This window comes from Misgurnus anguillicaudatus, chromosome 19 (assembly GCF_027580225.2).
Source record: "Misgurnus anguillicaudatus chromosome 19, ASM2758022v2, whole genome shotgun sequence".
Classification (NCBI taxonomy): domain Eukaryota; kingdom Metazoa; phylum Chordata; class Actinopteri; order Cypriniformes; family Cobitidae; genus Misgurnus; species Misgurnus anguillicaudatus.
In genome coordinates, this window is record NC_073355.2 from 38597011 (window position 1) to 38611049 (window position 14039).

At 39.1% G+C, this 14039-nt stretch overlaps 1 pseudogene; it reads left to right on the forward strand.

Moving 5' to 3' along the window:
- LOC141349251 (Fc receptor-like protein 5) overlaps window positions 1–14039 on the forward strand; it is a 118845-nt pseudogene that overhangs the window by 53235 nt on the left and 51571 nt on the right.

Sequence of the window (14039 nt, forward strand, 5' to 3'; positions counted from 1 at the left end):
TTTATTATTAATTGATATTTAGAAGAATAATTATTTATTTTTATTATTATTTACTGTTGCCTACATCTAAATTCTATGTCTGCTTAATGGTTCAGTTAATTTTTTTTAAATAATATTTTAAAATGATGTAGTAACTTTTGTAGTGTGTTGTTCTGTATTTACAGTTGTTTGTTGTATCTTAGATCCAGTTTGATACGGAGCTCCGGATATAATTCAAATTAACAATTTGTTTCCACGACATCCACATGTTTTACTAAGCTAATTCATAATTTGAAGTAATAATAATTGTAATAGTAATTACGAAATATTATTATAATTAATTACAAGGAACAAACTGTTGAATATTGGGAACAAATTCTAAATTTATGGCCATACTTTAGACTAAATAAGAAAAAGAAGTGTCCATAATGTTGCATAAAAGATAATTCGTGGCCATGATTTTGTCCGCATGTCATCATGATCGGATTTATGGCTCCATTCAACACAAGCATTTTACCTTACCTCATCTGTATTTATTTATCATCGAATGGTATGTAACTAGCTTACCTTTTGATGCATTATTACCATGTTTTCGTAGCACATCCTTGTGCTTTCTTGCAATGTGCCGCTTCAGATTCCAGGATGAATATTTGCTTTTACAGTCTCTACGCACTCCCTTTTAATGTTTTCTTCCTGTCCAATCTTAACTTTGATTTTTACTTTACATTTATGTATAAGGCTTGAATTCCATAACTTATTGCTAGACGTTTTTACCGATTCTCGAACTAGCAAATTATCAAAGGGCGTTCTGGGTTCAGCGAGCGGAATTTTCGGGAAAAGGCGCTCTGATGGCATTACCGCACCGCTCAACGCTCCGATCCGCTCACGTGTTCTGCCCTGAAACGGCTCGCAACTTAAGGAATACATATGCATACAAATCAAATGCTTTGGTAAAATCACACAAATTAAACATTGAAGTTCATGTTGCAAAAAAAAACTTAAGTTTATAAATACTATTGTTGTTGTTGTTTTTTGGGTCATAATATATCATATACTATTTTAGTTTGTCAGTGCGTTTTGTTGTGTTAGGAATTTTTTTCTGTGCATTTCCTAACTCAAAACGTGCGTACACCACCTCCTGAGCAGGCGTAGGATTTGAGCGTGCCGTACGCCAACGTCCATATTGATAAATCTCAAAGTCACCGTGGTTTTGGGTGTACGCAAGGTGTACGCTGGAAATTTGGTGTACGCACTTTTGATAAATGAGGGCCAATGTGTTGTTCATATTTACATCTAAATGTTAAAGTATTTATCATGCAAATACGTTTTTTCTCTTTGTGGTTTACAGTGCAGATTAAAAACATCCACTCTGGACAAACTGAAGGTGAATTAAATATATTTGAGTCTTTCATGTTAACAGATCTGTGAAGAGATTTATAACCTAATTTTCTTCTTTCCACAGCTTCACCCAGAGCTACAGTAGGTACGTTTACATGCAACCAAATAATCTGTTTGTAATCGTATTGGTGGCTCAATCATATTGAAATGCCTTCATGTAAACACCTTAATCAATATGATTGAGGATGATCGGATGCAAATTTGGATTGTATTGAAGGGGGTGGTGTACTCCGATCTGCAGGAGAAAAGTATGCATGTAAACTTGTGAATCTTAGTATTTTCTCAATCGGATACAAAAATACATTGTGCACATGCGCAGAACATTTGTGCTCAAGTTCATATCACATGCGGGAAGAGGTGGAGGATTCTAGTATAGTTCAAAAACGACAAGGGAATATAAATCTTAAACCTGTTAGCTAGCACTTATATTTTTGAGCATTTTCTGAAAAACGACAACTCCAAACTAAAACATCTGCAGCTCTTAAACCCTATGGTCTATATTCATAATTCTGGTCTTGTTTGAAACTATACACTTGACATATTGTTGCCTAATAGTCATAACAACTCAGAGTAGTAAAGAAACAGAGTAAAACAAGGTAAAATATACATTAAATGACTTCCGTTTTTCTTTAAATAACATTCACTTAGCAAAAAAGGTATGAAATGGTCATGTGAGACACCTGGGGACACCATATAGGTGAACTGAATGTCTGACCATGCTGTGATTCAAATTTGAGAATGATACTCCAAAAAATGTTGTTTCTGTGAGCTTTTATTTCAAAAAAGTCCAGGCGTCCTTTCAGAAAAAGTGCACTTGGAAACTCCAAATATATACATGATAACAATATGACATGATTATAAAAAGAAAATGAGTCAGGACTACATATTACATTATGTATATCAATTCAGAACTTCTCTGCCCACCAAAGCACATAGAAAAAACTATTTCAGAAAAAAAACATTTGCACATTATAACAAAATACTTGCTATTTTGAATATGGTCGCTCATGAATGCACTCCAGATTCCAGTCCTCCTCTGTGTCAGCTGAAGCCCTGTTTTACATCACATCACATCACACACACACACACACACACACACACACACACACACACACACACACACACACACACACACACACACACAAAGCAAGAGAGGATTTTAGTTTGAGTCAAAAGTTAGAGACATACAACTATTTGTATGAGAAACTATGATGTAATATACATGAACATAATACATATACACAAACACACACACATTACATGAATATATTTATTTATAATTACAAATGTCTTATGTTTGCCAAATAACCTATATTTCTCAGCTGGTAATACTCATATTTTCCACCACATATCTTATTTTCTAGTTTTTAGTTTGTATATTCTGTCCATTTGATTCATATAGCTATAAATATGATGCATTTATATAACATGTCATAGAAAAACGAAACCATGTAAAACTCGTATATTAGTCATCTCCAGTGTTACTTTATAATGAAAACAGCTAACATGAAACAAGAAATGTAACGTAAATCAACAAAAGAATCCACTTACTTTATCCAAGCGAGCGCATCTGAGCTCATAATCCGGTCCATCTCTCCTCGACGACGCGCTTTGTTTACATCCAGTCTTGCATTGTTGATCCGCGATCATGCTCTTTATCAACTTCTCCAAAACACTTTCAACACAAAAAAGTCATCTGTAGTCCACGATCCACAATGGAGATGTTATATCTAACATTTGAAGAGGTTTCTCAGCGGCTCCGGAGAGCTTAGCCGGCTGCTATGCTACCCAAACAAACAAACGCGCACGGAGGGGGCGTGGGCATTTCTCTCCATGCGCTTCTGTAGATTTGCGCAGAAGTACACTTTACTGACGTAAGTTGAATCCTTGTAATCGTTTCATGATTGGTTACTTCCTCTGTCAATCAAAGCTTTGCTCACTATGCATTGGCTGGCTTTGTTTTGGTGTAATCCAGTCAAAAGCCTATGGTAAGCTGAAGGACATCTATCTAGGCAAATCATTGATCGCATGAGATTTTGAGTTGTCAAACCTTTTCTGATTGGACAAAACAGAAAAATAGGGCGGGATATTTATCTGAACAGTCTAACGAAGCAGGAAGAGATGGATTTTCACTGATAAAAATCGATATTTGATAGAAAATAAACATGATCGATCATACTTAGCGGACGCGCGGATGTAAACAAAGGAGGATATTGCTGGATTTCTCACTATTTTTCATTGTTTTGGATTAAAACGTGGGATGCTTTTTGAAGAGTGGACCCTTACCTTGCAATGTACGTTGAAGTTTTTGGGAATTGTCAGAAATTGTCAGAACCATATGGCAAGCCATGTGAGTACCCCAAAAATTTTTTATATGCATTCCGTCTGCATTTCATTTAATCTTTTCCACACCAGTGTATTGATTGCAAAAATAAGCTCAGAACATGAATTTGGAGTGTTTAAACTTTCAAATAATGCAAAGTTTATGATTGTTGATTGAATATTTGATGTTAAACAAAGTACAAAAACACGTAAAAACGCCCCCTAGGGCCCGCCGCCGGGCCGGTGCGTGTTAACAAGTTTAGTAGTTTTTAATTGTAGGAACATCTTTACAATTAAAGTGCAATAACAAAAAGTTAATAAAATAAAAAGCTTTTTTAAACAAAGAAACATTTATGGAATTGTTTAATGATTTTTACATGTGAGTTATGCACTTTTGAAGGTGGTCAGCAGCTTGTAAATACAATCACTATAGTAAGGTTGTAATTGATGTATTGCTGGTAACATGCATTATTTTATTAAACTATATATATAGTTTAAATGAGCATATAATGAGATGAGTGCCATGGCTATATACTTTTGACACGTTTATTGTCTTCTAGCTTCCCTGACCTGGGTACCTGATGTCAGACCTTTATTCGTCTCTCTCTCTCTCTCTCTCTCTCTCTCTCTCTCTCTGCAATGTCTAATGACCTGCGCATTTTTGAGGACGTTCTGAAGTTCTTTTTACTTGACGCGAACCTGCTAGACAGCGGATGATAATGCGCATGGTATTAAAAACGCGTTGTGCAAATGAGCGGTAAAACCCGGTCGGCAATTTCGTACTCAAGAGAGCATAAATCCTACCTTTCATAGGAATGAAACACCCGCTTCGCATCAGTGGAAAGTGGTCGCTTAAATATGACCAGGGATTTCTTTCATAAGATTTGAACTGAGACGGGTCTGCATTAGCGCGTGCCTGTCTCGTCCGTCTCCATGGTTCTGTTGCATGTTCCCCCGCCCATCAATCATCCGTTGCGCGTCTTTTCACCTTCCTTTTTTTAAATATTTTTTTACTCAGTAACGGATATGATTTAAAATGTAGCGAAGTACAATACTTTAAACAAAACATACTTACTCAAAAAAGTAAAAGTACACAAAAAACTACTCAATTACAGTAACGTGAGTAAATGTAATTTGTTACTTTCCACCTCTGGAACAGACCCACTGCTGAAAAAAAACGTTTCTACTTTCATTAGTTCTCTTTTTATCAAAAAGCTGAGATACCGTAAAACTTCAAATAATAGCCCGGGCTTTTATTTTCCCAAACCTATCATCACACCAGGCGTCTAAAAGAGACAGGCGTCTATAAGAGACAGGCTTTTAATTTAATTGTTCCAGCATGACAGCAGGAGGTTACCACATATTACGTTTTATTTTTAATTTGAATGTGTTTAACAAATCAGTTCGTGTAATAACAACAGTCTTAAATTATTGGCAGTATAAATAAAGCAAACAATGATATGTTTTTTATTGGTTGTTGCTTGAAATCTTACCCAGATACAACAGTGCTATTTTCTGATTGGCTATTGTGTAGCCTCTTTCTTTTTTTTGTATTGGCTCGCTCGACTAGAACTCTAGGGAAGACGGGCTTGATAGCAGTGCGGCCAGATACATTTTAGGCGCTGCAGCATATTAAATATGATAAATAGTGTTTCCGCGTGAGAAATACAATGTGTGGCGGGAGTGCATGCATGACAAAAGACTGAAAGCCCGGCTATTATCAGCGGCCTCAAAACACTACCGGCCCACCGGGAAAAGTCCTGACTCTCCCAATTGCCACTTCGCTACTGTCATCATCACTTCAATCCTGGCGACGAAGCTTGTTGTGTTGTCATAGTGATGAGTAACGGAACGACTGCGTCTGTCACGTGACATCTACCGGTAAGCAAAAAAAACTTTAGCGTGTTCAATCTGCACCATAGAACTGTCTTAAACAGACTATCTGACGGGTTTTAGAAGATTAAATACAAAAACGAAACTAAAAAACAGACCAGGCCTTTATTTGAGACAGGCGTTTATTTACCCAAACCTGTCGTCACACCAGGCGTCTAAAAGAGACAGGCGTCTATTTGGGACTCGGCTATTATTTGAAGTTTTACGGTAATTCAATTTTTGTGAAGGACTTTTGTTAGAGATCAAATTCAGAGCGATCTTTAAAACATACACAGAGTTCTTTCATGTGAGGCGTTACTTCCGCGTTGTATAAGTTGCGGAATTATATAGTAGCGGTATTGTGAAAAGCCGAAAATTCTCGTCATTGGCAGGAAAGCGTTTTCTCTTAATTGACAAGTTATCTCGTAAATGGCTAGGAAAGAGTTAAGAACAACTTTCTCCAACGCTTTGACTTTAATCCAGAGATAAAGCGTAAACTCAACAAGAGATGCTGTCCGCAGCATGGCATTGCCAAGTTCTCTGCTTTTTTCGAGTTTAGATTTGAGCTACTGTTTAAACTGTTTCTACCAGTTATTTTTTCTGCGGGTTAAAGATGAAAGTATTTTGTTCATTTGTTATTGGTATTTGGGCTGTGAATAGTCATTGGGATGTTTTGGGGCTAGTTTTGAATGTCCATTTGAGATGGTTCTGATACGCAAATCTGGGAACCCTGACTGTGCGCTCGCACAGAGGTTCTGTTCGGATTCTATAGAATGTACATGTAAGCAAACATTTTAAACAGATTGCAATGTTTAGGGTGCATGTAAACTGTATCGTCGTAACCTTTAATCATATTAAATTCATCGTTTAATTCATCGTATTAAATTGATGTTGATATCCCTTAATACTTTCCTGAGGCATCATTGAGACTGAGCAGTAAATCCCAGCATCACAGGTTTACTCCCTAGGTGCCAACAACTCACTTGAAGACACAGGCGGGGTCTTTTCTCTTCACCCACAGTCACTGGCCTTCCCTTTTACGCAGCTGCAGAGAGATCTTTGAATGCCTCCCGGTGGGCTTTTCCTCGCACTCCCATCTCCCATCTTTACATTTAAACCATCATTTTAATCCAGGTTTAAATTTTACAGTAAACCTAGATTAACTATAATCCTGTTGTAAATCCGAGCTAGGGATTAACTTTAAACTTACATTTGATGAGGTTTAAATAAAAAATTAAATGTGTGGCTAAATGACAGCGCATTTCACACCTAGGACTTCAGTGGTGTCGTATCTGAATTAATCCATCATTATGATGTTAGAGCAATAGAAACACATCAACAGTTTAATTGTAAAGTAAAATAGAAATTACTGTATTTTACACCTCAAGGAATAAAAGTCAAATTTTAGTTTATTAAAAAAGACACTTCAAAATCAGCCATGGCATACATTACAGTAATTTTAGCCGGGATAGATTGAATAGTTTTCCGTGACTCTGTGACTACGTTAAGCTGGAGAACTCTTGTAGGATTTTTTCCTGATGTTTGAAACTGCTGGGGGTCAATCCAATGACGTGAAAATGCTGACATCATTGTAGGCCTGCTAGATGGCGGCGGTGACAAAAACTTGAAATCTGATTGTTAATGCAATGATTTCATTGCTATTTATTTTGAGCTGAAGGCGCCCGCACTGCTTGTTCTGAAGGCCTAGGCAGATTTCTTTGACCCTGCCAACACATGATGTCAGCCGCTGGCTGAAATATGATTGGATAAATGTTATTTTATACATATACACTACTACAGCTAACCGGTGACAGCTACCAGTGCTCGTATACTGTGCTTTTCCTCTGTCATGCACGTTGCAGTCACGAATATGACTTTTTTTTTTAATGAGATCTTTAGATTACCGATGGATTTAGGAATAGTGATTTATGATACAAAAATTCCATTTCCTGCAGGATCAAAACCTAAACTCAGACCAGATACTGAAGGATCTGTACTGACAGGTAACACAGTGACTCTGAAGTGTCACATTGATCAGTCTACTGGATGGAAGTTTTACTGGTACAAACACACACAAAACACTGAGAAGATGACAACAGAAACAAACTCTTACACAATCAACAGTGTTAAAGTTTCAGATGGAGGTCAGTACTGGTGTAGAGCTGGAAGAGGAAAACCAGACTATTACACAGACTACAGTGATGTATTGTGGATAAATGTTACAGGTGAGAGACAACATGGATTTTAAGATGTCAGTCAGTGCAGACTTCATATTTAATCTGATAGACTTATATATAACAAATGATTTGCCACTTCTGTATTGTTTGAAAATGGATTTCTTTGTTTACTACATTGTGTTTGTACAGAGAGTCCAAAACCTGTAGTGAGTGTTTATCCTGACAAACAGCTGTTCAGAGGAGAAACTGTTACTCTGAGATGTGACATACACGATACAGGAGACAATGAGTGGACATACAGCTGGACTGTAAAGAAGAGAAATAACAGAAATATAATCGCACAATGCAACACACAATAGTTTAAAATCAACAACATTCAACAGACTGACAGTAATAAATACACCTGTAGAGGAAAGATCCGTGAACAAAACACTGAGATGAGTGATGCTGTTACACTGACTGTATCATCAGGTGAGTTTATATGTTTGTTCATCATTATTAGTGTGAAGAGATGAAGTGTAACATGTTATTCATGAGAGATTGATCACTTTCAGATGAACCACAGACAGTTTTAAGTGTTTCTCCACAGCAGTGGTTGACTGAAGGAGATTCAGTGACTCTGATGTGTGAGGTTAGAAGTTCATCTACAGGCTGGACATTCAGCTGGTTCACTGTACAGAGTCTTTACTCAGGTAATACCTCATTCATCTCATAACATCTACATCACCTGATATTATTCAGAACATTTTAAGGGTAAAATAAAATTTTGACTTTACTCAGTGAATAAAGATGATTATCAGCTCATAAACAGCAGTGGGGGATCTAAAGGCATCTACACAGTGAGTTCAGTGACTGTGAAGCACACAGGAGTTTATATGTGCAGAGCAGAGAGAGGAGATCCAGTCTATCACACAGAGTACAGTAACACACAAACACTGTGGATCACTGGTGAGTTCATCACGCACAACTAAACAACAACAATCTCTTACACATTATGTCTTATATCATTCATTTATTCATTTATGTCTTATAAAGATGATTTTCTGTCATTTTCTTCTCAGGTGTTTCTCCTTCAGTCTCTCTGATCATCAGACCCAACAGATCTCAACACTTCTCATCTGAATCTCTCTCTCTGAGCTGTGAGGATCACAGTAACTCTACTGGATGGACAGTGAGAAGATACACAGACAAACTGAAACCTTGTTCATCATCAGACTGGAGATCTACAGGAACAACATCTACATGTACAATCAGTTCTCTCATCACATCTGATGCTGGAGTGTACTGGTGTCAGTCTGAATTTGGAGAGAAACTTCATTCTGTTAATATCTCAGTACACTGTGAGTCTGCATGACTGTAGTATTTAATTGTATATGCATTAAAGCTTTGCAATCTGTGCAGCATTAAATACAATTTGGTACTTTCAATAATCAGTGGGGTTTAATTAAAACCTCTAACATTATTAATTATACTGAGGTTTAAGATTTTCTGTAATAAAATGCTTATACTGGCTAAACAATACTGGGTTGTAGTTGGAAGTCGTCATGGTGTTGATTGAAAGTTTTCAGAGTGTAACACATAAATATGGTTGCTAGGACAGTGCAAGAATGCCCAAGTAATGCCCAATTATATTTTTTACCAAATCTGATTCTTATTTATTTTTTTAATCAATCTGATATATTTTTATAATTTATAATCATCATTCATTTCTTCTGTTGTGTAGATGATGATGTGATTCTGGACAGTCCTGTTCATCCTGTGACTGAAGGAGATCCTCTGACTCTACACTGTTTATATCGAGATAAAAACCCCTCTAACCTGAGAGCTGAATTTTATAAAGATGGATCAGTGGTGCAGAATCAGACTACAGGAGACATGATGATCATCCCTACAGTCTCAAAGTCACATGAGGGTTTCTACTACTGTAAACACCCAGAGAGAGGAGAGTCTCCAAAGAGCTGGATCTCAGTCAGAGATGGTCTCTCTCCTCTATAAGCACGTTTGAGATACTTTTACACATTTTCCACTGTCTCTTGTCTGACACTGTTTGCATTACATTGCAGACATGCACTTTATGTGGCTTTAGTTGTGTTTTTTTTCCAGTGTCTGATTGTAGCAAATATTTCACTATGTACTGCACTGCAATATATATGGCTAAAATGACAATAAAGTTGCTTGACTTGACTTGCATATGGTTATGAGTGGTTATATAAGAATATATCTCTGCTTTCCCAGCCGCAGGATCTTCATCTCTTGGTCTTATTGTTGGTCTGTGTCTTGGACTGAGCGTCATGTTTTTGGTCTTTTTCTTGGTCCTGCTGTGGTGCTACAAAAACAAAAAACTCTCTCAGTCTTCCTCAGCTGTCAGTCAACAGCAAAACATCAGTAAGACATCAGATCAGAAACAGACTGAAGATGTTTACACTCCACTGCAGTTTGGTCAGTTTACATTCATACAGTATGGTCAGTGCCAGATATCTGCTTTTACTGTATAATGACTGAGATCCTAACACACACCTAATAACTGCATAGTAAAAACACTCATAGCAACACCCTCAATAGCTTTGCATTGTTTAATTCAATATAAACATGTAACAAATATATTTTATAAAAGCTTACTTCACAAGATATAAAGTTTGGACAAATGCTTTGTTGAAACTTTATTCATTATTTTATTCCCTACAGGAGATTCTCATCTTTATGACTGTATTATTACAACAGCTAATAAAGACACAAGCTCAGGTAACAAAGTTGTGTTTTTACCCAATAAAAGCAGAAATGTTTTTTAAGGGTCAATTTTTTTTCTTTAGCAGTGACTCAGGCTGGACCAATGATGTGATTCATCACTGGTCCTTAAGAGCAAATGTAGAAATAACTAGAAGAGTAAAACTAAAGACTGAAAGGAGAAAACTCTTAATCATTTCTTTATTCTTAAATAACTAACTTGACAAAATGTTGTCAATCTGACTGGACTGAATTTAATTGAAGGTTACGACTATTTGATTACTATATTTGTTAACATCGTACGTACATTCTATATAATCTGAACCAAACGTCTGTGCAAGCGCACAGACAGGGTTGCCAGATTTGCATGGACTAGCCCAAATTTAAACCTAGCCCAAAAGCATCCCAATGACTACTCACGGCCCAAAAGCCAATAACTAATCAACAAAATACTTTCATTATTAACCCGAAAAAAAAAATCTTGTGGAAACTGTTTAAACAGTAGCACAAATCTAAACTCAAAAAAAGCAGAGAATTTGGCTACGCTAAGTTGGTGAAAGTTCAAATGAAAACACAATTTTAGTCTAATGTTATAAAAGTACACAAGAACCCTGTAGAATGTATAGCGTGTGACCCCATTACACTTTATTATACAACAGTTCTTTCTGGTTCTCGAATCTGATTGGCTAAGAGGCGTGCAATATTGTACTGATAACGGCACAGTAACCGCTTCACCTTTCGTATCATTCCGCCACCTAGTGAATGGAGGTCCTCTAAACAGGCTCATCTCTGAATGGAAAAACTGCACCCACACACGGACACACACAAACGCGCTGTTTTGAATCACTCTCCGTGTGTCTTATTAAGTTCACCAGTTCGTAAATCAGTCTGTGAATACCAAGTTATTATTCCGTCAAAGATCAGCGCTCTTGGATGTTACGTTAAACTTAATGGGAGTAATGTCTTGTCACATCGTGTGGACACTTGGAAAGTGAGCTCTTCAGCTATCACATAAGCACGGAGACAGAGCTGTACATGTGTAAACACGATGCGTCTTTATTAAGCCAAACTTCAGCAACATGAAAAAGGCACAACATTACTTCAACTTATTGGGAACCGCCCTCTTAAGGTGAACGTACTGAATACTCTAACTTATGTGAAGTGTCCTCTTAAGGTGGACATGCTTCGTATGTGTATGTGTGAATTATGTAAGACAATCAGTCATATGTGAGGTGTTTGCATCTGCCACTACACAGGCCCTCCCAGAATTCACCATCACCGGCAACGCCAGCTTGCTGGGAGCGCGAACTTGTCTCCCTAAACGTGTAAAGTAATGTGGCTCTGCGGCCGGTGGCACCGCATGGGCAGATTGAGTTGACTCCTCTCGGACTACGGCTTTGGTAGTGGCTGGACGACCCCTCTTAGGAGCCTGCGCCGGAACTATCAGTTGGCCCAGCTCTCCGTGAGCTGGTTTGAGTCGGTCGACTGTAACTCTTTCATGACGTCCTCCGATGTCAAGTAGAAAAGTTTTACTTCCCGGTTCGAGCACCCGAAATGGACCATCGTAAGGGGGCCGCAGAGAGGGTTGATGAGCATCATGGCGTATGAAAACGAATTCAGCCATAGCAAGGTCTCCAGGTAGCCATGCAGGTGCTATGCCATGCCGAGAGGTAGGCACAGGCTTGAAAGCATTGATTCTGTCTATAAGAGTAGAATGGTCAGTAGCTGGATTCCAGGGCCTATTGCTGTCTGGGATAAAATCACCTGGGACGCGTAAAGGCTGGCCATACACTAACTCAGCTGAAGAGGTTTGAAGATCTTCCTTAGGAGCTGTGCGCAGACCTAACAGTACCCAGGGCAGTCACTCTATCCATCTGTCATCTGTCAAACTGGCCCTCAGAGCTGTTTTGAGAGAGCGGTGAAAATGCTCGCAAAGGCCATTAGCCTGTGGGTGGAAAGATGTAGTGTGGTGAAGCTGCACTCCCAGAATTCGAGCAACCTCCGACCATAATTCTGACGTAAACTGGGAGCCGCGGTCTGAAGTTATATGTGCAGGTGTACCAAAACGTGCAACCCAAGTGTCAATGAAAGCCCGTGCAACCTCGACCGTTGTTGTTGCAGTTAATGGCACTGCCTCCGGCCACCTGGTGATCCGGTCCACCATTGTCAGAAGGTGAGTAAACCCTCGGGAGGGTGGCAAGGGACCGACCAAGTCAATGTTAACATGGTCGAAACGACGCTCTGGCACCTCAAAAATCTCCAATGGTGCTTTGACGTGTCTTTGCACTTTAGCCCGTTGACATGACACACAAGCGGAAACCCAGTTTCTAACATCTTTTTTCAAACCGCGCCACACAAACTTTGCTGAGACCAGTTTTTGTGAAGCTTTCCATCCTGGGTGAGACAAACTGTGGACTTTGTCGAAAACAGCTCTCCTCCATGATGTGGGCACCACTGGGCGAGGGTGGCCGCTGGAGACATCACACATTACCGTCACACCCGTCTCTGGGAAGCAGACATCTGCTATTTTCAAGCTGGAATCAGCTGTCCTGTATGCTTGTACCTCAGGATCAGACTGTTGATCAGCAGCTAAACGGACATAGTCCATACCTAAGTGCACGGCCAGTACTTTGACTCTAGAAAGGCAATCTGCCACGACATTGCTTTTTCCTTCTATGTGCTTGATGTCTGTTGTGAACTCAGATATGAAAGCCAAATGACGTTGTTGACGAGTCGACCAGGGCTCAGAAACTTTGGACATTGCATGCACCAAGGGTTTGTGGTCCACTAACGCTGTGAAAACACGACCCTCCAAGAAGAAACAAAAGTGTCTGACTGCTAGGTATAAGGCGAGCAACTCTCTGTCAAATGCGCTGTATTTCTGTTCATTAGGTCGCAGCTGCCGACTGAAAAATGCAAGGGGTTGCCAAACACCGTCCACAAACTGTTCATGTACTGCACCTACTGCACAATCTGAGGCGTCGGTAGTGATGGCAATTGGGGCGCCTGGAATTGGATGCGAGAGCATGGTTGCATGTGCTAAAGCTTGTTTAGCTTCCTTAAATGACTGAGACATCTCCTCTGACCAGGAGATCGGTTTGTTCTTGCCGTGCCCTTTGAGAGCCTTATACAAAGGATGTATGAGGGCTGCTGCCCGCGGAATGAAACGATGATAAAAATTTGTCATTCCCAAAAACTCTTGCAGTGCTTTGGTAGTTTGAGGAACGGGGAACTCTGCAATTGCGCTGACTTTGTCTGGTAGGGGTACTGCCCCAACGCTTGTTATGCGATGACCGAGAAAATCAATGGCAGCCAGGCCGAATTGACACTTTGCAGGGTTAATTATTAGGCCGTGTTGGCTGAGACGATTGAACAGCATTCGCAGATGAACCAGGTGCTCTAGTCTGGAGGCACTGGCAACTAAAATGTCATCCAAATAGACAAATAAGAAGTCCAGGTCCCGTAAGATTGAGTCCATCATACGTTGGAAGGTTTGTGCTGCATTTTTGAGGCCAAAGGGCATCCGCAAAAATTCAAATAGTCCAAATGGCGTTATTACTGCAGTTT